General features: G+C 44.5%; 1 long non-coding RNA gene across 1 annotated transcript; it reads left to right on the top strand.

Annotated features, from left to right (window-relative positions):
• Positions 1-2688: 2688 nt before the first annotated feature.
• Positions 2689-10214, top strand: LOC110300945 (uncharacterized). The gene is made up of 3 exons (XR_002378649.2): positions 2689-2829; positions 7903-7966; positions 9791-10214. It is a non-coding gene; the product is annotated as an uncharacterized LOC110300945 (long non-coding RNA).
• Positions 10215-22106: the final 11892 nt, after the last annotated feature.

The following is a 22106-nucleotide window of genomic DNA, read 5'->3' as shown; positions in this document are numbered from 1 at the left end:
CCCCAATAGCATTGCTCCTGTTGATCTTTTTAAATTAATTTATCTTTATTTGGGGTGTGTGTGTGTGTGTGGTGTGTGTGTGAGCACATATGTATACGTACATGGGTGGAAGTGTGTGTGGAGGTCAGAAGTTGATACTCAGTTTTTCCTTCTCATCCTCATTTGTCTTTTTTTTTTAAATGGTCATGGGAGTTTTTCCTTGTGTGCCTGGTATCTGGAGGGCTCAGAAGATGTGGCCAGATCCCTTAGAACTGGAGTTTCAAATGGTTGTGAGCTGCCATGTCGGTGTTGGGAATCAAACCCAGGTCTTCTGGAAAGGAAGCTAGTGCTCTTAATGACTGAGTCATTTCTCCAGCTTTGCTTATTTTGGTTTGGTTTTGTTCTTTTTTTTAGATTTTCATTACTTTTAAGTGTGTGTGTGTATGTGTATATGTGTGTGTATGTGTGTATGTGTGTGTATGTGTGTATGTATGTGTGTGTGTATGTTTGTGTATGTGTATATGTGTGTGTATATGTGTATGTATGTATGTGTGTATGTGTGTATGTGTATATGTGTATATGTGTGTGCATGTGTGTATGTGTATATGTATGTTTGTGTGTATGTTTGTGTATGTGTATATGTGTGTGTATGTGTGTATATGTGTATGTATGTATGTATGTATGTGTGTATGTGTATATGTGTGTATATGTGTATATGTGTGTGCATGTGTGTATATATGTATGTATGTGTGTGCATGTGTGTGTATGTGTATATGTGTGTGTGTATGTGTTTATGTTTGTATATGTGTATGTGTGTGTATGTGTGTGTGCATGTGTGTTGTGTAGTTATGTACACATGAGTGCAGTTATCTATGAAGACTGTAAAGGGGCATTGAATCTCTTGGAGCTGGAGTTACAGGCAAAGTTGTGAGCTGTCTAGACTGCACTGGGATGCAATGTCAGGCCCTCTGGAAGAGCAGAACACACTATTACTGAGCCAAAGCCTCCACCTTATTTTTGAAAACAGCTCTTCCCCATCCAAGACCTATGTAGCCCTGGATAGCTTCAAATTCACTTTGTAGAGCAGGCTTGCCTTGAACTCACAGAGCCTCCTGAGTGCTGGGATTAGCGGTGTGCACCACCACCTCTACTGAGAGTTTCTTATTGAAACTGGAGCTCAGTGAAATTGGAGTTCACCAATTCACCTAAACTGGCTGGCCAGCACTGTCCAGGACTCTCCTGTCTCCTTGCATCAGGATGACAGGTGGGTGCCTGCCATGATTCCCTTTGTACATATGCACTGGGGATCAGAATGCAGGTCTTCATGCTTGCTGGGTAAGCATCTTACTAATTGAGCTATTGTCCCAGCCTTTCTAATGTTTCTTTAAGGGACCTCTAAAAGGGTCTTTTTTTTTTTTTTTAACTAAAGCATTGTCTCCGGGGGCTGGTGAGACGGCTCCATCAATGCAGCACCTACTGAAAAAGCATGAGGCCTGAGTTGGGATCCTCAGGACCCAGGCAAGACAGTCAGCTGTGCTTGTGCATGGCTGTGACTCTAGCATAGGAAGCAGTCAGGCAGAGCCACCAAGCCCTCTGCTTGGCCAGCTTAGTCAACTGGTAAGCAGTGGTGTCAGTGAGAGGCACTTGTCTCCAAAGGTGGGGTGGAGCGCTCTCATCAAGGAAGCTTCAAGCTCCATATTGATGTGAGCACACATATACTAACCTGAACACACACACACACACACACACACACACACACACACACACTTATATACCTGCACAAAGAAAAAAATGTCTTCTGTAACATAAAGTTTACAGTCACATGATTAAGATATACCGAAGGGCAATTTAAGGAGGTATTTATTTATTTTATGGCTTTTGTTGCCTTTGTGAAAGACATTTCCCTCACGTTGTGGTTTTCAATTACCAAGCAGAATGGAGAGCTGGGGCTCATAAAGAGTGTGCTGAGTCGAAGCATGGCCAGGTGATGGAGGGGGCTGGGGGGAGGAAAGTTGGGGATCATAATTTGGCTGCCACATAGGAGGACTCAGATTTGCATTCTGTGGCTTCTTCAGACAGGATGCTAGACTCTACACACACATAGTACAGATTCCGTTTTAAGAAGGAGTTTAGTTCTTGTTCTAAGTGATTTTAGTTTTGAAATAACTAATTGCATTAAGAGGATACTTCGGAGACAGGCTGCTTAGTAAACTACCTCTAAAGGGTGAGTGGCAGAGCAATCCTGTGTCCTTGTGGCCCGTGGATCAGATGGTGTGAACAGGCTGACTTGGTCCAGTGCCTGTGGGTGCTTTCAGATCAGGCCCAGCGGAGGTGGTAGGAGTGAGGGTGGAAGGAGACTGCTGCTCAGTCAGTCTGTTGGTTCTTGAGCCAGAGCTAAAGGATAGCAAAGTCCCCAGGGTAACTCTTCCTGGAGATAATTGTACGAGGCCAAGGGGCAAGGACTAAGAGCCATTGTGGGTAGGATCATCCTCTAGAAAGATACATTGAAGTCTGAGTCCCTGCCCGCATTTTACCAGTGAATGTGACCTCTTTTGGAAATGCAGTCTTTTAAGATGTAATCCCATTAGGGTGACGTCATAATGGATGAGTGTGGGCCCTCATCCAATGTCTGGCGTCCTCACAAAAGGAAAGAGACTTGGGCACAGATGGCCAGGAAGAATATCATGTTAGTGAAGGCAGAGTGTGGAGATTTGTTGACATAACCCAAAACTGCCAAGGACTGCTGATAACCACCACAAAGAGGGAAGAACCAGATTCTGGACCAGATTCCCTGAACCCAACAGAAGGATGCCTGGGTTTGGACCTCCAGGACTCTGAGAGGGGGGTGAGGTGGGTGTGGCTCTGTGTGTGTTGTTTTAAGCAACAAATTCTATATTAATTTGTTATGGTACCCCCGAAAAATGATTGTAAGATATAAACCTATCACTTTTGCCCACATTCTATTGGCCAGTACAGATTGCAGAGCTGAGCTGAAAGTTAAGACTCATAAAGAGTGTGCTGAATTACTGCATGGCCAGGTGATTGGGGGTGGGGGGGGGCGATTGAGGATTATAATTAATTATCACATAGGAGAATTCAGACTTGCTCTGTAGCCTCTTCAGACAAGATGCTAGATTCTATGCACTAATAGTACAGATTTCTGTTTTAAGAAGAAGTTTAATTCTTGTTGTAAGACCTGAGGCTCCATGATCTTAAGTAAATGACATGACCTTGAAACACCAGTCCTTTCATTTGTTCAGTGAGAGAACAATAACAGCGCCTCTCTCACACAGGGCTCATTAATATTCCGAAAGTGGGTGTCTGTGAAGTGTTTATTTCAGCTACCGACATAAAATCGTCCAAATGTCCCAATAAATAGTAGCTAGTGCCATATTATCACTGTAATAATAGCACAGTGAGGACTTGGAGACTCAGGTAGGAGGGTTCTATTAGGACTTGAGGATAGAATTGGATGAAAGGAAGACAGGCTATGCAAGGTAAACAATCACATTTTCATTTGCGGAGCCGCATGGAAGATATGCTAATGGTCCTTTGGGTAGGCATGGGTTTTATCTCAGGAAGAGGAAGAGAGCCTATTTGCTTGGAGAACAGCCAGTTTAAGGAGGACTTAAAGCTGCATATAAAGGGATGAGATAAAGCTCTTAGCTAGAGAGGAATAGGATAAGGAGGATTCTAGTTGGGGTGGGGGGCGGCGTAAAGGCACAAGAGCAAGCATTGGCATCCGCACAACACTCCTGCTCTTGGAACGTAGAGGGTGTGACAGAAAGGTGTAATATCAAGACCTGATTGCCCACAGGATGGAACACAGGATGAGTCTGAGGATGGAGTGGGTGATGTTGCCTCCTTTTAAAAGTCATAGTTTTGATTATCACTTTAATTGCACATATTAGTAGAGCATGCTAAATCTCCTGTTTTGACCATTATGCACTGCTCAGTTACACTGAGTGTGCTTCAGCAAGAGGAGCCAGCTTGAGAGGCAGAGGCAGAGGCAGGAGTATCTCTGTGAGGTCCAGACCAGTCAGGGCCAGCAAGCAAGCAAGCAAGCAAGCAAGCAAGTAAGGAAGCAAGCAAACAAACAAAGGAAATGTTCACTTTCTGAAGCAGGCACAAACCAAGGAAGCAGTGTACTTATGGGGCAAGGCAAAAGAGAGACTCAAGTCAAGGTTTTGTTTGGTTGGTTTTGGTTTGGTTTTTTGAGACACAGGTTTCTCTATTTTGGCATTGGCTGCCCTGGAACTCACTCTGTAGTCCAGGCTGGCCTCAGACTCAGAGATCTGCCTGCCTCTGCTGCCCCAGTGCTGAGATTAAAGATGTGTGCTGCCAATGCCTGGCTAAGTGAATTTTTCTCATCCAAAATTTCTGTATGACACAAGATTACACAAAATGGAAGGATAATCTCTGCTCTTAGCAGATAACAGAGTAAAATAGCAGTGGGGCTGAGTATAGGCAAGAGACATACACTCCCTTCACTGGGCTGGAAACGACAGCTATCATGAGCTTTTGAGCTTCCATGATAGCTTAGGCAAACAAGGGTATAGATGAAATAACTTATTTTAAAAGAAAATGAAGAAATTGGGGAAGTAAATAATATACGTGTGTGTGTGTGTGTGTGTGTGTGTGTGTGAGAGAGAGAGAGAGAGAGAGAGAGAATGAGAGAGAGAGAGAGAGAGACTATTATAATTCTAAACTATCAGGAAAGTTAATGTTTCCATTTTAAATAGCAATAAGCATTGCTTGAACACAGAGCATCTATCTGGCATGCGTTTATCTAAAGTCACGGCCTGGGATGCTGTTTAGCAGTAGAGAGCTTTCATAGCATGTATGAGTCTCTGAGTTTGATTCCACAACCCTGCCAAGGAAAGTCATTACAAGCATCATTGCATTAAACCCTCACAGACACCTCCTGGAGTTGGTATCTGGAATCTTTTGTCTTTATTTTATAGGTCAGAAACCAAGCAAAAAATGGCAAAGTCAGTTGCTGGAGGCCACACAGTTACCTGAAGAGCAAACTTTGGGTCGCATGCTCTTTCCCTTTTGTTTCTACTGCTCACATTCTGAAGGAGCAGGGGTAACTTTTGGAAGGATCTGACTCTTCCGGCCAAGCCGCCCCGCCCCCTGCCCCGCCCCCTGCCCGTTCCTTTCCCCCCCCCCCCCCCCCACCCCTCACCCAAGAGAAACAAAATAATTTACTCTTTACCAGCCACGCTTTTGCCCAAGACAGGAAATTTGCGCTCTTGCTAGGTGCACTGGCCTCATTCCCGAGCCCATTCATACAGATTTGTACCTTTGACTCTTTGATGAGGATGCTCTACTCCTTGGAAGGTCAAGTCAGGTCTCTGCCTTCTCCAAGACTGGCTCAGGTGGCATCTACTCTCCCTCCTCCATTCCCAGCTATAAGGTTACAGGGCAGAGATGGGTCTTCCTGCCCTCTGCCACTAACCCTAGTCCAGGACTCGTTACAGGTAGGAGTTAGTTCACGTTGCATGGCTGATCATTTATATCTCTGTTGTTAGCTAATGATCAAAACGGAATAAGCACCATGCTGGGTCGTTTGTCTTGCATTTTGGAGAAATGCTATTGCTTACTCTAATTGAAAAGCAAAAGTTAAAGATGCAGGCAACCTATTTTCTTCTGAAGGGAAATTTGTCTTGCTGTTTTATGTGCGAGGGTAAAGTGTGCTCATAAAGCAATCTGTTTGGAGAACGGGAAAATGTTTCGGGGAATCTTCTGTGAAATATCTTCTTTGTCTTGTTATCGACTTACTCTGTAAAGATGCCTGGGGAGCCGAGAGATACAGATGAAGAGAAAGCTTCCAAAACTGTGCACGGAAGCAGAGTAGCCACACAAGAATGTATCGTTAGGGAAGATGCACTCACGTCTCAAGGACACCCGAAACTAGTCACTGTTAAAATATCTCCAGGAAGATCAGGGAAGAGGTTCTTTCTGGGAAAGTTTATGGGAAAAGCAATTTTTAGTTAATAATTTAAAGGGAGGTGATTTATTCCTGTAAGAATGATTTAGGACTTGTGTTAGTTAAAGTACTGGCAAAGGTGCTTTCTCTCTCTCTCTCTCTCTCTCTCTCTCTCTCTCTCTGTGTGTGTGTGTTTGTGGTGTTTGTGTGTGTGTATGTATGTGTTTGTGGTATGTGTGTATGTATGTTTATGGTATATGTGTATGTGTGTGTGAGGATGCCAGGTGTCCTCTGTCCCTGACTCATTTCTTTGAGACTCCATTGTTTTGGCTAAGCTGGCTCGAAAGAAAGCTCCTGGGGATTTGAACTCAGGTCCTCACGCTTATGCATCAAGCATGCCATCTTTCCAGCTGCAAAGGTGCCTGTCATTGACACAACCTGCCTCATATGTTTTCTGATTTATTTGTGGTGATGGCTCTCATGCCTATTCGAATACATTGATCATCCTGAGTCGTTCTTACTACCTTCCAGGCAAATCTTATTTTCTTTTTTTGTTTGGTTTTTTTGTTTTTGTTTTAGTTTTTGTTTTTTTCAAGACAGGGTTTCTTTGTATAGCCCTGGCTGTCCTGGAACTCACTGTGTAGACCAGGCTGGCCTCGAACTCAGAAATCTACCTGTCTCTGCCTCCCAAGTGCTGGGATTAAAGGTATGTGCCACCACCCCCTGGCCCTTATTTTCTTATATATTAAAAACAAACCAACATCTGTTCCCTGGAGGATGAGCTGATTATGTGCTTGTCGGAGGTCCCAGACTTGGGAGGGAATAGTGGCAACGCTGGGACTGTGGGATGTCAGAGACAATTACAAGTTAATCTCGTTGCTTGTTAATTTATACCTGAGCCTAATCAACTAAGGAGAAAATCAGCTACCAACATCTGGAAGCTTGGGTTTTGCATATTTATGTGCTTCATGGCTCCTTGGCATGAAACAGTGAGAAGTAATTGTCAAGGAGATTCAGGCACGAGGTGCCAAACAGGGCTCCTCTGAAAGCTTACATGGCTTCATGCTCTTGTCTCTTTCTTCCATGGAACACTTCTATTTAAACTCTGGATGGAAAAAAAAAAAAAGAAGTGGGCTAAAGTCACATTTCAGAATTGAAAGTGTTTTCAAGACGATTATAAGAATTAGCTATTGTATGCTTATTATGAGCTGCTGGGAAGCAGTTTGAGTGGATTTATCTTATGTACTCTCAGAAAAACCGTGTGCCCTCGACATTGTTCGTACCAGTCTTGCAGATGAAGAAACTGGGGCGTAAAGAGGTAAATGTTGCCAGATGGGTTGGTCTACACCTTTAATCCCAGCACTTGGAAGGTGAAAGCAGGTGGATCTCTATGAGTTTGAGGTCTGGTCTACACAGCAAGTTCTAGGCCAGCCAGGGCTTCATAGTGAAGAGGGGGAGAAGGAAGAAGAGGAGGAGGAAGAGGAGGAAGAAGAATAGGAGGAAGATGAGAGGAGAAGAAGAAAGAAGAGGAGGGAGTTGGGGATGGAAGAAGAGAAGTTGGGGCTGGAGAAATAGCCCAGTGGGTAATGAATCTGAGTGTGCACTGAAAGGCCAGGCATGGTAGCAAACCCCTGTAACCCCAGTGCTACCAAAATGGATCCCTGAAGCTCATTGGCCTACCAGACTAGCTGAGTCAATGAGCTTGAGGCTCATTGGGAGATTCTGTCTCAAAAAGTAATTATGGAGAGAATTTAAGGAAAGATCCTGCATATAACACAGATATATGCACACACGTATGCACACACACAGAGACAGACAGACAGACAGACAGACAGACACACACACACAAGCAGAAGAAATGGTTCAAAGCTTTTGAGATGTTAAGCAATATAGCTGATATCAGATCGAAAATGACACTGATATTCCAGTGCCCTTGACCATTACTAGATAACTAATTTGCATTTGTATTTCTCCTACAAAAATCCCACCAGGTGACGAGACCAGGCTGTATTTGAATACTCTAATGATCTTGAGAGCCCTAGATGATCAAAAGTGGTATGTGATTTTTTTTTCCTGAAATTATGCTCAACATGTATCTTTAGTGGGCTTAATATCTGTTCAATATTCATGGCTGCTAATATTTGTTGAATGAACAAAGTCCCCTGAAAGAGCTTACGGACATATTAAACTATTATTAGTACAGTGCATGAGACCATCCATGTGAACTATACATTTCTTCTGCTCCATTTAAAGATAGAGCTCTTAATGCATGAGAAAAAAACCTAAAAGTCTAGAAAGAGCCAAGCCTACGCTGTAAAGCAATCAGTGGCTTGTTCCAGGTAGCCTCCCTCCTGGGTCTATGCTTGGTGCCAACACAAGTCTTTCTATTCTCTCCCTCATTCTCCATCTGTCTCCCCATCTCCTCCCAACCCCCTTTCCTATCCACCCTTCCATCTTTTCCCCACATCAGGCAGAAAATCAGATAAAGCATTTTTTCACAGCCTCAGCAATGTTGGCCGAATCCCAGAACCCAGAGAATTTGCATGCTTCAAAAAGTCATCAATGAGTCAATAACGAAAGTATCTATTTTCATCCCAGATATCATTCTGTTTTGTACACATAAGGACATTCACTCCAGCATAGTTTCTGCAAGCTGCGTTATTGGGTAACATGATGGAGGGGACACAGCAAAAAAAGCACTTCCTTTAATGGCATCTACTAAGCTCGAGGCTCCCCGTGATTATTTATTAATTTTAAATTACTGAGAATTCTGTGTTAGCTGATTTGCGTCATTGTCCCCATGACCAGTAGCGCCAGGGTTATGTTCAGGACTTAGGTCTCATATCTAGTCTCCCTCAGAGCCTCCCAAATGAGAAGGAGCTGGGCACAGATGGAGCCAACAGTATGAAGAAGTTCAGCTCACAATCCTCTTCTGTGCACACAGCTCTGCACTCGGAGGCATAACAAGATTTCCCCCCTGCACAGAGCACAAGGCTTCCCCTTCGTGAAAATGCAAACCATGTGCTAGAGCAGGTGCAGGCTGACGGATGGGATCCCAGCTCCTGGTACCTTCCAGCAGCCCTCCTGCCCTTGGCTTCTCTTTGCTCTTCAGACAAGTTTCAGGGATGAGTTTGGAAAACAAAAGGCTAGCACCTGGCACCATATGTAAATGGACTCATTTGTAGGATCCACAGGGGGAAGCTTTAAAGCCCATCCCCACAGTAACACACTACCTCCAACAAGGCCACACCTACTCCAACAAGGCCACACCTCCCAATGCTGCCACTTCCCATGAGCCAAGCATATTCAAACCACCACAGATGGCAACCCATAGCAAGGGGCCTGGGCTGGACTGGGCTGCTGCATTGACAATCACATTTTGTCACAAGAGGTTAAACAAGGAAGTTAAAACATTGGTGACTGGGCCTTATCTGGGACACCTTGTCACAGGGTCCTTAGGGCAGCTTTTGCAGCCAGGTCCCCTCCTGGACTCTGGCCAGGAATCTAGAGTGATAAGAGAACAAAGAAGTGGGCAGGCCGCACACAGTCAATTAAGTCACTGCAAGTAACACATTTATGACTTCATTTAGGACTGTGTGCCTTAGTTCAGATAATGGGATAACAGCATCTTCCATCTTTACATCCTTTACCGAGGTTAACAGACAAGCATGAAACATCTGAAGAAGCAGGATGGGAGTTGGGCTTTGGGGCCTGGGAACATGAACTCAGTTTTGATCCTGTCAGCAAGGTGGAAGTCGTTCATGAGGTGGCTGAGCTCAGGAAATTGCCTCCTAACTGGAGAGACACTGGTAGGCTAAGAAGTAGAATCCTGCCCAGCTTTGCATGGAAGGTTTTTTTGTTTGTTTGTTTGTTTTTCAGGCAGTATCAGACATCTGCTGTTATCTAGCAACACCAACATCTGCTACAGAGCTGGAAAAGGCAACCCATTGCTTCAGATTCCAAAAGAGTCTCAGCAGCATCCTAGCTCAGCAGGAATCACAGGAAACACAGCATCTTCCTACCCTACCTGCCTGCTTGCAAAAGATATCTGGGCTGCTGAGACACCCACATGCTGTGTCTGGGTTGGCATGGTCTCAGGGTTTCTCTTCCTTAAGTAGGAAGACTATCCAACGGCAAGAAAGCACCAACATGTTCTTGGTAACTAACTTTTGGTGTTATACCCAAAGTAGTTAACTGAGCGAATGAGTGAATGGACACACACTCCCCTGAAAGGGCTTATGGGCATACTAAACTATTATTAGTACAGAGTGTACGGTGTCCATGTAAATATACATTTCTTCTGACCTCATCACCCGGGAGACGCAGCAGAAGGGACTGAAAACAGGCAAAGCTAGGTGTATGTGTCACCTGAACTTTCTGGAGCAGTGTCGAAGGTGAGAAAAAGGTAAGGTACTTACACGGTCACCTTAAGACAGCTTGGATACCATCTTTTATCAGTTTTCTCTCAGACTTCATTATTCGTGTCTCATTTGGCTGGGGAAGGCATAGGGACCCTGCTTATAACATTTCCAGATGATTCTGACCTGTGAGAAGCCTGGCTAGGGTACTTCTCTTGGATCTGGAAGCTCTCCTCCAGTGAGCATCCTGGAAGGAGAAGGTAGAGTACTGAGTTGCCTAATGTAGCTTTGGAAAAGGCGACTGTAGGCTTACAGTGCCCCATAACTTTCCATCTTGTTTCACTCTGTGAGAAAGCACTACGCGATCAGGAAGAAATAAGGGCAGGCTGTAGGCCTACCATGCTAGGGCCTCCTGGCTCTGGAGTGGTGGGGGATGGGGTGGAATGGGGTGGGAATGGGGGTGGGAGCCTTAGGGAGGGCTGAGGGTGGGACTCTTGACCAAAGACTAGTCTTAAGTCCCCCCCCCCCCCCAGCCCTAGAGAGTGGTTATAGCAGGCTCCTCCTCTTGGTGTGTTCAGATACAACACACAGTCCAGAGCCACCCCCTTGCTTAGAGACCTGAAATCTCACACCCCTGCCTTAGAAACCACTTCCTCTTTGTCCCCACAGTTTTCCAGAGCTTGTGTCACCACCAGTGTCTCTCCAGTTAGGAGGCAGTTTCCTGAGCTCAGCCACCTCACGAACGAGTTCCACCTTGCTGACAGGATCAAAACTGAGTTCATGTTCCCAGGCCCCAAAGCCCAACTCCCATCCTGCTTCTTCAGATGTTTCATGCTTGTCTGTTAACCTCCGTAAAGGATGTAAAGATGGAAGATGCTGTTATCCCATTATCTGAACTAAGGCACACAGTCCTAAATGAAGTCATAAATGTGTTACTTGCAGTGACTTAATTGACTGTGTGCAGCCTGCCCACTTCTTTGTTCTCTTATCACTCTAGATTCCTGGCCAGAGTCCAGGAGGGGACCTGGCTGCAAAAGCTGCCCTAAGGACCCTGTGACAAGGTGTCCCAGATAAGGCCCAGTCACCAATGTTTTAATTTCCTTGTTTAACCTCTTGTGACAAAATGTGATTGTCAATGCAGCAGCCCATTCCAGCCCAGGCCCCTTGCTATGGGTTGCCATCTGTGGTGGTTTGACTATGCTTGGCTCATGGGAAGTGGCAGCATTGGGAGGTGTGGCCTTGTTAGAGTAGGCGTGGCCTTGTTAGAATAGGTGTGGCCTTGGAGGAAGTGCATCACTGTTGGGATGGGTTTTGAAGCTTCCTGCAGTGAGGAAGAGAAGGCCCTGCTGGCTGCCAGAAGAAGAGGCAGTCCTCTTCTGGCTGCCTTTGCATAGAAATGCAGAACTGTGAGCTCCTCCAGCACCAGGCCTTCCCTCCTACGCGATGATAATGGACTGAACCTCTGAACCTGTTAGCCAGCCCCAATGAAATGTTTGCCTTTACAAGAGTTGCCTTGGTCCTGGTGTCTCTTACAGCAATAGAACCCTAAAACAACAGCCTATAAGAATGCACAATCTCCCTTTGGGGGCACAGTTCAGATCCCCAGCTGACCACCTCCCTCAGCGCTCAGAAAATAAAGCTTTCTTTCTTTTTTTTTTTTTTAAGCCCCCGTGTCTGAAGTGAGTTTTCTTGGGCACCTCAAACCCATCATCTCCAAGCCTCCATCAGATACAGGGAGAGCCTTTAAAACAAAACAAAACAAAACAATCTATTTATATTGAGTGATAAATATAAAACAATCACATACCATTAAAACATTCACCATAGAAAATAGGGGTGGTGTCAGGTCTTTTAACTACCCTTTACCATTTTAAGAGGTTTTGTTTTGTTTTTGTTTTTTGTTTTTTGTTTTTCCTGGAAGAAAGGCCTTTTAATAATTTTAGGTAATTTTCTGACATTTTCCCTGTATATTCTCTCTATCACAGATTTTTTGTTGTTTCTTTTCGTTTTTTGGAGTTAGGGTCTTACCCAGGCTGGTCTCAAACTCATGGCAAGTCCTCTGCTTCCACCTCTGTGTGCTGATGTGAGCCACCACGCTTGGCCTTTTGCTGTTTTTGGTCTTTCAGTTTCAGGCGGTGCCTCTCGACCTGCTAGGTGGTAACTCTTAGCTCTTATAGCCCATTTGCTTGCCCTCGTCTTGCGATGACTCTTTCACGACTTCTAACATTATTAACAGTGCATTAAATATGCCTCATTGCTGAGTCAACTGCCGTGATTCATTTTATATTAAGTCATCGATTGCTGCAAACTAATCTTTACCAAAAGTTAGCAACTTAAAATGGTAATTAGCATTGATATCTCATGACCCATGTGTCTTAATATGTTACTTGCTTTTGCTGGGTGGTTCTGGCTTAAGGCTACTCACGAGGATTCCGTCAGAATGTCAACCTGTAGAAGTTAATTGTATTTTACTTTACCATAGTGAGATACTAGAGGCTGGATTAATTTATGAATAAAAGAGGTTTATTTCTGGAGGTCCAAGAGCCTGGTGCTATCGTGTGCTTGTCTCTAGTGTAGGCCTCATGGAAGATGATGTCATAGGGTGGGGGCACATGATGTGGGGAGATAGGCAGGACAATCACTTCAGATTCTCTTTTTTGAGTTTTCCTATTCGGCTTAAACCACCTTGAACTTGATTTATAATAAGAGCTCAGTGTGTATGTATGTGAGTGTGCAAGTGTGTGTACATACATGGGTGTGTGTGCATGTGTACGTGCAAGTAAGTGCATGGATGTGTTGACAGAGACCATGGGTCATTGTCAGGCATCCTCTTCAATCATTTCTACACTATTATCACTTTTGTTATTGTTGTTTCTATTATTAAAGATTTATTTATTTATTTTATATATGTGAATACACTGTAGTTGTCTTAAGAAAGGGCATTGGATCCCATGACAAATGGTTGAGAGCAATCATGTGGTTGCTGGGAATTGAACTCAGGACCTCTGAAAGAGTAGTCAGTGCTCTGAACAGCTGAGCCATCTCTCTAGCCCTATCACTATTATTTGGAGACAGTGTATTTCACTAATTTGGCTAGACTGGCTGTCCAGGCTGTCCCCTGCTTCTTCCTTCCCAGGGCTGGGATGTTTAGAAGCATCTCCCAGTGCATCCGGCTTTCCTGTGGGTGTTGGGGCTGGAGCTCAGGACCTCATGCTTATGAGCTTCCGGTCCAAGCTCATTCATTTATCAAGACTTATTCTTGGGAGAACCAACTCACGAGAGCTACCTTAATAACTTCCTTTTTTTTTTTTTTAAAGATTTATTTATTTATTTATTATATGTAAGTACACTGTAGCTGTCTCCAGACACTCCAGAAGAGGGAGTCAGATCTCGTTACGGACGGTTGTGAGCCACCATGTGGTTGCTGGGATTTGAACTCCAGACCTTCTGAAGAGCAGTCGAGTGCTCTTATGTTGCGGCCTGCCCGCAGTCCACAACACGAACGGTTCAACTGAGAATGGCAGTTCGCTGAAAAGAGAGGAATCTAGACGGGGCGGAAGAAAGAATGGAGCCAAGACAACATACATTCTGTTCAAGGCTCAATTTTACTATTTTCAGACACTCAGTTATAAAGGAAGGGGGAGGGAACCCAACTTCCTGCCAAGTAACTCAGGGTCCAGTAGCAGGACAAACACGTGTGTGCCTCCAGGCAGCAAAGGCAGGTTCCAGCAGTGGGCGTGGCAGGACGAATGAGCCGGTAGCTCCACCCTTGAGCAAGCAGGTTCCAGGCTGGGGGAAGGGAGGCCACATTTCCTCCCATTAGTTAACAAAACAAAAATAAAAAAGGGGGTGGCCTGAGGCAGAAAAATTATTTATGTTCAATAGTTCTGCCTGAGTTCTTAGGGCTAAAGAAAAAACCTATTTCCGTGGGATTCCCTAACTTTTCTAATGGTAAACTGTATTTGGCTAAGACTGTCTTTATTATCCTAGTAAACCACTTAACAGAATAGGCTCTGACTTTATAATGCTAATTAGTGCTGAATAGGTAGCTACCTGTTTGCATTTTAAGTAGGGCGTTGGAACCCTGGCTGAGTTTAACTAAACAAATTTAGAATAACACTGAGCTGATAATCCTCCGCAATTTTGGGTGACAGGCAGGGGAAACAGTGAGAAGGGGGTAAGACCAGCTCTTTAGTACAAGGCCAGTTGGCTTTTTTATTTGGGTGGGAGGCAGTGAAGGGCCTGCCCTTATGACAGCAAGGTCTCCAACCTCTCTCCCCCCTATTAATTAAGTTTAAATAGGCAATGCTTAACAGAGGTGATCAAATGATTCTTTTCATCCATAGATGAGTGGGCCTTTAACCTTGACTTGGGTGGACATTGACCTGATTCCTCCCGTGAGCATTATAACAACTCACATCTGTGGCTCTTTGTATCTTTTGGGGAGGGGAGGCAGAGCCTTAAGTATTTTTGGTTTTTAGCTGGAGTCAGATACCAACCTCTTTCAAATCAGGTGTGTCGCACAGGGAACTCAGAAACGGTCAAGCTGGACCTTCCCTCCGCAGTAATCTCCTGCGCCAAGCGGTACCCATACTGTATTCATATGATTATGAATCAGTAGCGCATTTCTGAGTTATGCGCGGTCTCTATATGAGACTTGTCAACCTCAGATTTAGCAAGGCCTAGACAAGAATTATGTCAGTATTAACACCATTAATTTTGGTTAAAATAGGAGCTGAAAGTCTTTCCTCTTCATACCTGTTATTCCCAGTAGCCTGAGGAACTAAGGACACCTTGCAGTAACAGCAAGGGTGGAAAGCCAGAGGCCAGCTAAGGGACTAAGCCCATCTCTATCAAAATAAGAACTAATCTCTGTAAATATATATGAAATTTCTACTTCCCTAGCTCTCCTGGTAAATCTAAATCTTATGTTAGACTGAAAAGCCACATGCTGGGATGTCCTTGGAAGGGAGATTAGCAGTACCACCTGCTTGCTCCTAGGGGCGGAGAACCGGAGAATGTAGATTGACCTGCTTGAGAAAAGGAAGAATTCTAAACAATGAGAGTGTAGCAATGTAAATTTTCTGTTTGGAGAAGTCAAGGTACTTTATTTAGATGCAAATTGTAAAACTAAAGCTAATCTCAAATTAGAAGTAACTGGGTGCCAGTGGCGTTCCGCTGCAGACTGACCTTTAATGTTAGTTTGCAAAAAGTTTAGGACAAATAAGGTGAAGGCAAGATGAGCCTTTGGTGACCTTGGGGGAAATGCTCTGAATTAACTTTGCTAGGTAATTTAGAATATAGGAATCTCTAATAATTGAATTGAATATTAGACCAGTCTAAGATTGAGTTAGAATGGCTGGTCACACTGAAGAAGAGTGAAAAATCATTATGACTCTATTAAATGACTAATTTTACTAAGTCTGAATATACAGTCTCTGATGTACTATTGCCATAAAGTTAAAAGGCTAGAAGCTAGTCTAAACTGGAAAAATGACAAGCAAGGATTTAAGGTAAACTTCCCTTGAGAAGCATTAGTTAATAAAATACTTTCCACTTAGGAAACAATATATACTGAAAGATTAAAACTTTTGGCTTCTTGTAAAGAAGCAGAAACAATAAACATTTTTCTTACATAATGTAAAGCTATATTAGCCATACGTAGAGGCAAAATTTTCTAGTGATTACCAGTTTACTAGAAGCAAAAATCTTTGAATTTAAGCATTATTTTAAACATCTGAATAGATCTGTAACACTGTTAAAAAGAAATTTTCTTGAACACAGGGAAAAACTTTTTTAGGCATTGTTTGCAAAACAAAAGAAAGGGCCACAAGCCGCTCTGGGGCTGCTCAGAGCCCTGTATTGACTCAAAGGTAAAATACTTTTTAATCTGAGCATTAATCTTAAATTTGCAATCAAACTGCAAGCTGCAGTCAATGGAACAATGGCAGTTTTAACCATAATTTTTAAGTTTTTGTGCAAGGTTAGGATAATACCTACAACTTTGGGAAAGCAAAACCTATGTTTAAAACAATTTATCACTGTTAAACTCAATATTAGAAGCATTACTATCATATTACGAAGTTTGGATATCAATTAATACCTATGAATACCTATTAAAGCAAGCTTTAACGCTTTAATAAAGAGGCATTGCTTTATATCTTATCTTAAATTTTACTATTTAGGATAGGAACCACATTTATCAATTTTTGAGTTAAGAAGATCTTTTTCTGAGGAGGCCTTCTCTGATAGGCACTCCTCCTGAGATACCACAAGTTCCGCCTGAGGGCGATTTAGCCCTGGAAAAGTTGCATCTTTTATAGCATCATTTACAAGCGCCCAGAGACCTAGGGTAAAATTATCTGTCTGAGCGATATTCAAGGCCTCACCAACTTTCTCCCAGGTTCCAAAATCTATCATTTCTTCTTCTTTGAACCATGGACAACAGCTATCTATCTTATCTAAAAAATTTCTTACTAATTGTACTTCAAGCCTTACTCCTCTGGCCTGAAGCAACTCCTGGAAACTAAAAACAACCGCCTGATCCATGACTTTGAACCCTTCCTTCTTCCACCTAAGCAGCTTTCTAAAAAGCTGCGGCACACCGCCTGTCTCCGTATCTAGTTCCGATTAACGAACTACTGACCCCAAGCAGAAACAGTGTTGGGTCAGCACTGATTCAAACTTGATTCGTATCCTACTGCATCCTCAGCAACACTTTACAAAACTGAAATTTTAGGCTAGCGCTAGCATGTGTACCTGTCCGTTGCTCCGATGCTCCTCCGATACGAAGATCCTTTCCTTTCTTGTGGAGCTCCACACAGCAGTCGTTTCTCTTAGCATCCCTCTGCCATTCTTCAGGTCCCAGTTCTGGTGCCAACTGTTGCGGCCTGCCCGCAGTCCACAACACGAACGGTTCAACTGAGAATGGCAGTTCGCTGAAAAGAGAGGAATCTAGACGGGGCAGAAGAAAGAATGGAGCCAAGACAACATACATTCTGTTCAAGGCTCAATTTTACTATTTTCAGACACTCAGTTATAAAGGAAGGGGGAGGGAACCCAACTTCCTGCCAAGTAACTCAGGGTCCAGTAGCAGGACAAACACGTGTGTGCCTCCAGGCAGCAAAGGCAGGTTCCAGCAGTGGGCGTGGCAGGACGAATGAGCCGGTAGCTCCACCCTTGAGCAAGCAGGTTCCAGGCTGGGGGAAGGGAGGCCACACTCTTACCCACTGAGCCATCTCACCAGGCCCCCTTAATAACTTCTTAATGTCTTCTATGATGTGGGTACATCTGCCTCCTCACACCACTGCTCTGGAGATCAAGTGTCTAATGCCCTGTGGGACAAACCACACTGAGAGGTTGCTGTTTTTCCTGTACATGTTCACTCACCAACTTCTGAAGACTCCCACAAAGCTCTTGCCATGTAGAATCAGCACAAAGTTTACAGGTTGACTGCTGTCTCTATCAGGGTTTCTATTCCTGCACAAAACGTCAAGATCAAGAAGCAAACGGAGGAGGAAAGGGTTTATTCAGCTTACACTTCCATCACCAAAGGAAGTCAGGACTGGAACTCAAGCAGGGCAGGAAGCAGGAGCTGATGTAGAGGCCATGGAGGGATGTTCCTTACTGGCTTGCTTCCCCTGGTTTGCTCAGCCTGCTCTCTTATAGAACCAAGACTACCAGCCCAGGGATGGCACCACACACAAGGGGCCCTCCCCACTTGATCACTAATTGAGAAAATGCCTTACAGCTGGATCTCATGGAGGCACTTCCTCAAGGGAGGCTCCTTTCTCTGTGATAACTCCAGCGTGTGTCAAGTTGACATACAAAACCAGCCAGTACAATTGCCTAAATCAAGTACAAGCAAAGACAGAGGTCGACAGCCAAGATTCTAGAAGAATGTTTTCCAATACAGTCCCTCTCAATAGAAAGACCTGCAAACTAAGGAGAAAACTTGTCTGTGGCCCACATACCCAGCATGCATCGGTGGAGCAAGAATATGATTAAATGTTAGAAACTCTACTATCAAGAAAGAGAGGGGTGAGAGGCGTAGGAACCAGTATTAGATTTAGCAGGACATGGGCAGTTGAGTTGGCTCAGCAATTAGAAGAGCTTGCTGTCAATCTTGATGACAATCTAGTTCAATCCTTGGGACCCCTGTGATGGAAAGAAAGAGCTGATTTCTACAGTTTATCCTTGACCCATAGACTGTGGAGTGTGCATAGACACACAGACATGTGCACACACAGACACCGGCATGGGGGTGGGCAGAGATGTGGAGAAGAAAAGGGGGGAGAAAAAATGTGTTTGTGTTTGTTTTAATTTAGTAAGACACAGTTGAGATTTCTAAGAAGGCTCCTTGGTTCCTAGCTGTGCTCTCTGAGTGTGGTTATCCTCTGAGTTATTCCCCATTTCTACAAAAGGTGGCCTGTGTTCGCAGCTTAGGCATTTTCTCAGCCTGTTTTCTGCAGGTCAAACTTCCAACCCCATTTCTAACTTGCTCTGTGTCCATTGCTTATGGCACAACTTGGAGATCCAATGTAGTTTTTATAAACCCTTTATATGCCTCCTGTAAACCTGACTGGGGTCTGTGCCATCAGAGCAGAGCAAGACCCAGAAGCCGCTGAGATGGTCTGTTCTATGCTTGGGTTTCTGCTGAGAGGGCAATGGGATGGACGGTGTACATGTGTTTTGGTTTTCAGTTTTTAAGGAGCCTCACTTCATAGCCCAGGGAGGCCTAGAACTCGTGGCAATCCTGCTGTCTCTGAAGCTCTGGGAGGCTTGAGCCACCCCCCCACCCCCCGCATAAGCCTTGGTTATTTCTGAAGTTTTAACTTTTTTTGGACCCACCCCTTTGCCTTCATGGTTACCTCACTGCTTTGCTTACACAGTATGGGTTTCCTCTTTGCCCAAGAGCCATGTCTTAGCTTTCAAAAGCATATTTGTTTTTCATAATAAAAATGCTAGAAAATTTCCACTCACCATGTCTTATCTACTTTTAACAGTGCTTCCTTCAGAGATTACCCACTCCCAAGGCAGACTACTGCAGGACTCCCGAGTTAGGTTACCTAGTAGATTCCAGCTCCACGGAAGGTATTTCCACTGCATTCCTAGTTTTCATTTATGACAGCCACTACTCTTTCTAAACTTTCTACTACTGTGCAGCAAGGGCTTCATGTTCTCTACATTCAGGATCTCCTGCACTCGATTGCTTTGGGCTTCCTAGGGGTTTCTTTAAAGGCCACCAGTCTTTACTAACAATATCTAATTTGTGTTTATTTCATTCATGGTCTTGCTATGTAGTCCAGACTGGCCTTAAACTTGTCATCTTCATCTGAGTGCTGGGATTATAGGCATATGACACAATATCCATAATGTAAAACTAACCCTCTCCCCAAAGGCCCCTGCTTGGTCCAGATCTGTATGTAACCCTTCAGGTTTTTGTTATAGCTACATCCAGTTTCCGGGATGCTCCAAGCTGAATCTAAAACTCAGTGCCATAGAATATAAAAAACATAATTCTGTACTTTTGGGATGTCTAGACTTCAGGGGTGGTTTTAGGCAGGTAGCCTGATTTTTAATCAGCGTTGACTGGGAACCAGTGGCATCTGTGCTCTTGACTTGGGTTCGGCCACCTGCTTTCTGGGTAGCTCATTCACGTGATTGGCGAGGTATGCTGGCTGTTGCCCAGCTCTGGCTCCTAAAGCTACTGAGTGTGTTGTATCATGGAAGCTGGTTTTTCTCCAGAGCAAACTACCATAAGAGAGCCACGTGATAGTCTCGGTGCCTTTTAGAACCTAACGCTGAACCTCACGACGTTTCTCCAAGACACACTTGCTGTATAGTCAGCCGCACTGAAGATGGGAAGGGATTATCCAAGAGTGTGGGACCAGGGAACTAACTAATAGCATAGGGGAAGCCGGTTATCAGCACACTTTTCTTGTTAGAGTTTTCCCGAGACTGATAACTGCCACGAAGGAAGCTGGATTTCCTCCAATTCTTCAGTATCTTTTTTAAATACTTAGGGATTACTTTTTCCAAGCACCGAAAAATGTCAGATTATGCTCACTTGTGTTATTTTTATCCTGTGGGTGCGCCTCGTCCATAGCGCTCCCCCTTTCTGTTCCTTGCAGGCTGGCTCTTTTCTAAGCCATTGACCTGGTTTTCAATGTAGGACTTCCGTTCAGCAGTTCAGCGTTCTTCTGTATTCCAGCTCTTGTCTTGTATCCTCCGCACCCCCGCACGGGGTTTGCATGTGAAAGGTCCCTGACAATACAAGGGTATTCGAACCCTTGGTGCCCAGTTGGTGGGTCTGTTTTGGAAAATTATGGAACCTTAAAAGCCTTAGAGGAGGGAGTGGATCACTGAGGTGAGCCTCGAGGTTTCACAAACCAAACCCAACACTTCCGGTCTGCTTCCTCTCTTCCCACGCCGTATGACTCTCTGCCTCCTTGTTCCCGAGGCGGTGCCATAATAGGTGGTACCCCCAGAACTAAATAAAGCTAAAATAAAGCCTTCTTCCTCAAGTTGAGCTTGTCAGGGTGTTTTACCACAGCCACGGGGAACTAAGACGGTTTATACCTCCTTGTCCTTGCTGGGTTTCATCTTTATACCCAGCTCAAGAATTCTGAAAACATGGGAGATGACTGTGTTAAGTTCCACGTGTCTGAAGACGTCTTCATGCCTTCTGCCTTGAGTCTAGAACTGCGCACTCACAATATAGCTATAACTAAAATGTGACTGTGAGGTGGGTGCACGTGGGTAGAGTCTCTGAAGTTGTGGGCTCACTTGTAGAGTATCAAGGAGTGAAGGAATTTTACTGCTCCATCCCTGAAGATGAATCTTCCACTCGCTCAGATCGCTGGCGTGGGAGGAGCATGGCAGGTCTGTGGGCATCATAGTTCACAGCCCCGCAGGTCTTAAGTCCCTCTGCACACAGTGCCAAGACTGTCTCCTCTCCTCTTTGACACAGAGTTTGTCACTGCAGCCCAGGGTTGCCCCGAGACCCATTATGTAGTCCAAGTTGTCCTTGAACTCTCTGTCTCCTGAGTTCTGGGATAACAGGCATTGAGTCACCGCACCTGGATACCGAGTCTCTTTAGTCCCCAGCTGAGTCTGTTATGGCTCAAGTTTGCAGCTGAGTCTCTCCAGAAAGCAAGAAACCCCTCCTGCTTGCCAGGCAGAAGTGGGCAGGAACTGTTACCTGACTCCTTGGGGCCTTTCAAAGAAAGTCCCTGTTTGTCCTGTCCTACCCCACCCTGAAATCCTTTGCCTTCTTCTTCTGGCCTAAATTAACCCTTCATCTGCTGTTCCTCTCCTCCCATCTACAGATATTCTAGCTTCTGATTTTCCCTTCTCCATTTCTGCTTATTTAAGAAGGACTGAGACCTTTCTTAAAATTTGTATTTTTTAAAGCAGGACTTTTGTTGTTGTTGTTGTTGTTGTTGTTGTTGATTTCCCTATGTACCACAGGTTAGCCTGGTTGGAGGATCTTAGCTTGTGAAACAAAGGAATAACATGAAGACTCAAAAGCAAACAGACTCACACTATAACCACTGCGAACAGTGTGCCCAAAGTGAGCATGCTCTTTTACATCTGGTCCTCTGGAAGATGACGCTTTGCACCTCCACTGAAAAACGTGTGTCCCTTCCCTGGCACCCAGCCCATGTCCAGGCATCTGAGCAGTGTGGCCAAAACCCGATTAATCTTTCTTCCCTTGCTTAGCTTTCCAGCTGTGGTCCATGCCCCCCTTCCTGGCATGAATCCATTCCTTTGGAGTTCTTTTGTTCCTGGCAAGATGTCAGAAACTCAGCTATCTTTTACTCAACCTCTCTGGT

Source organism: Mus caroli, unplaced genomic scaffold (genome assembly GCF_978045245.1).
Source record: "Mus caroli unplaced genomic scaffold, Mus_caroli_1 scaffold_10, whole genome shotgun sequence".
NCBI classification, from domain to species: domain Eukaryota; kingdom Metazoa; phylum Chordata; class Mammalia; order Rodentia; family Muridae; genus Mus; species Mus caroli.
This window is presented reverse-complemented; position numbering and strand designations above follow the sequence as displayed.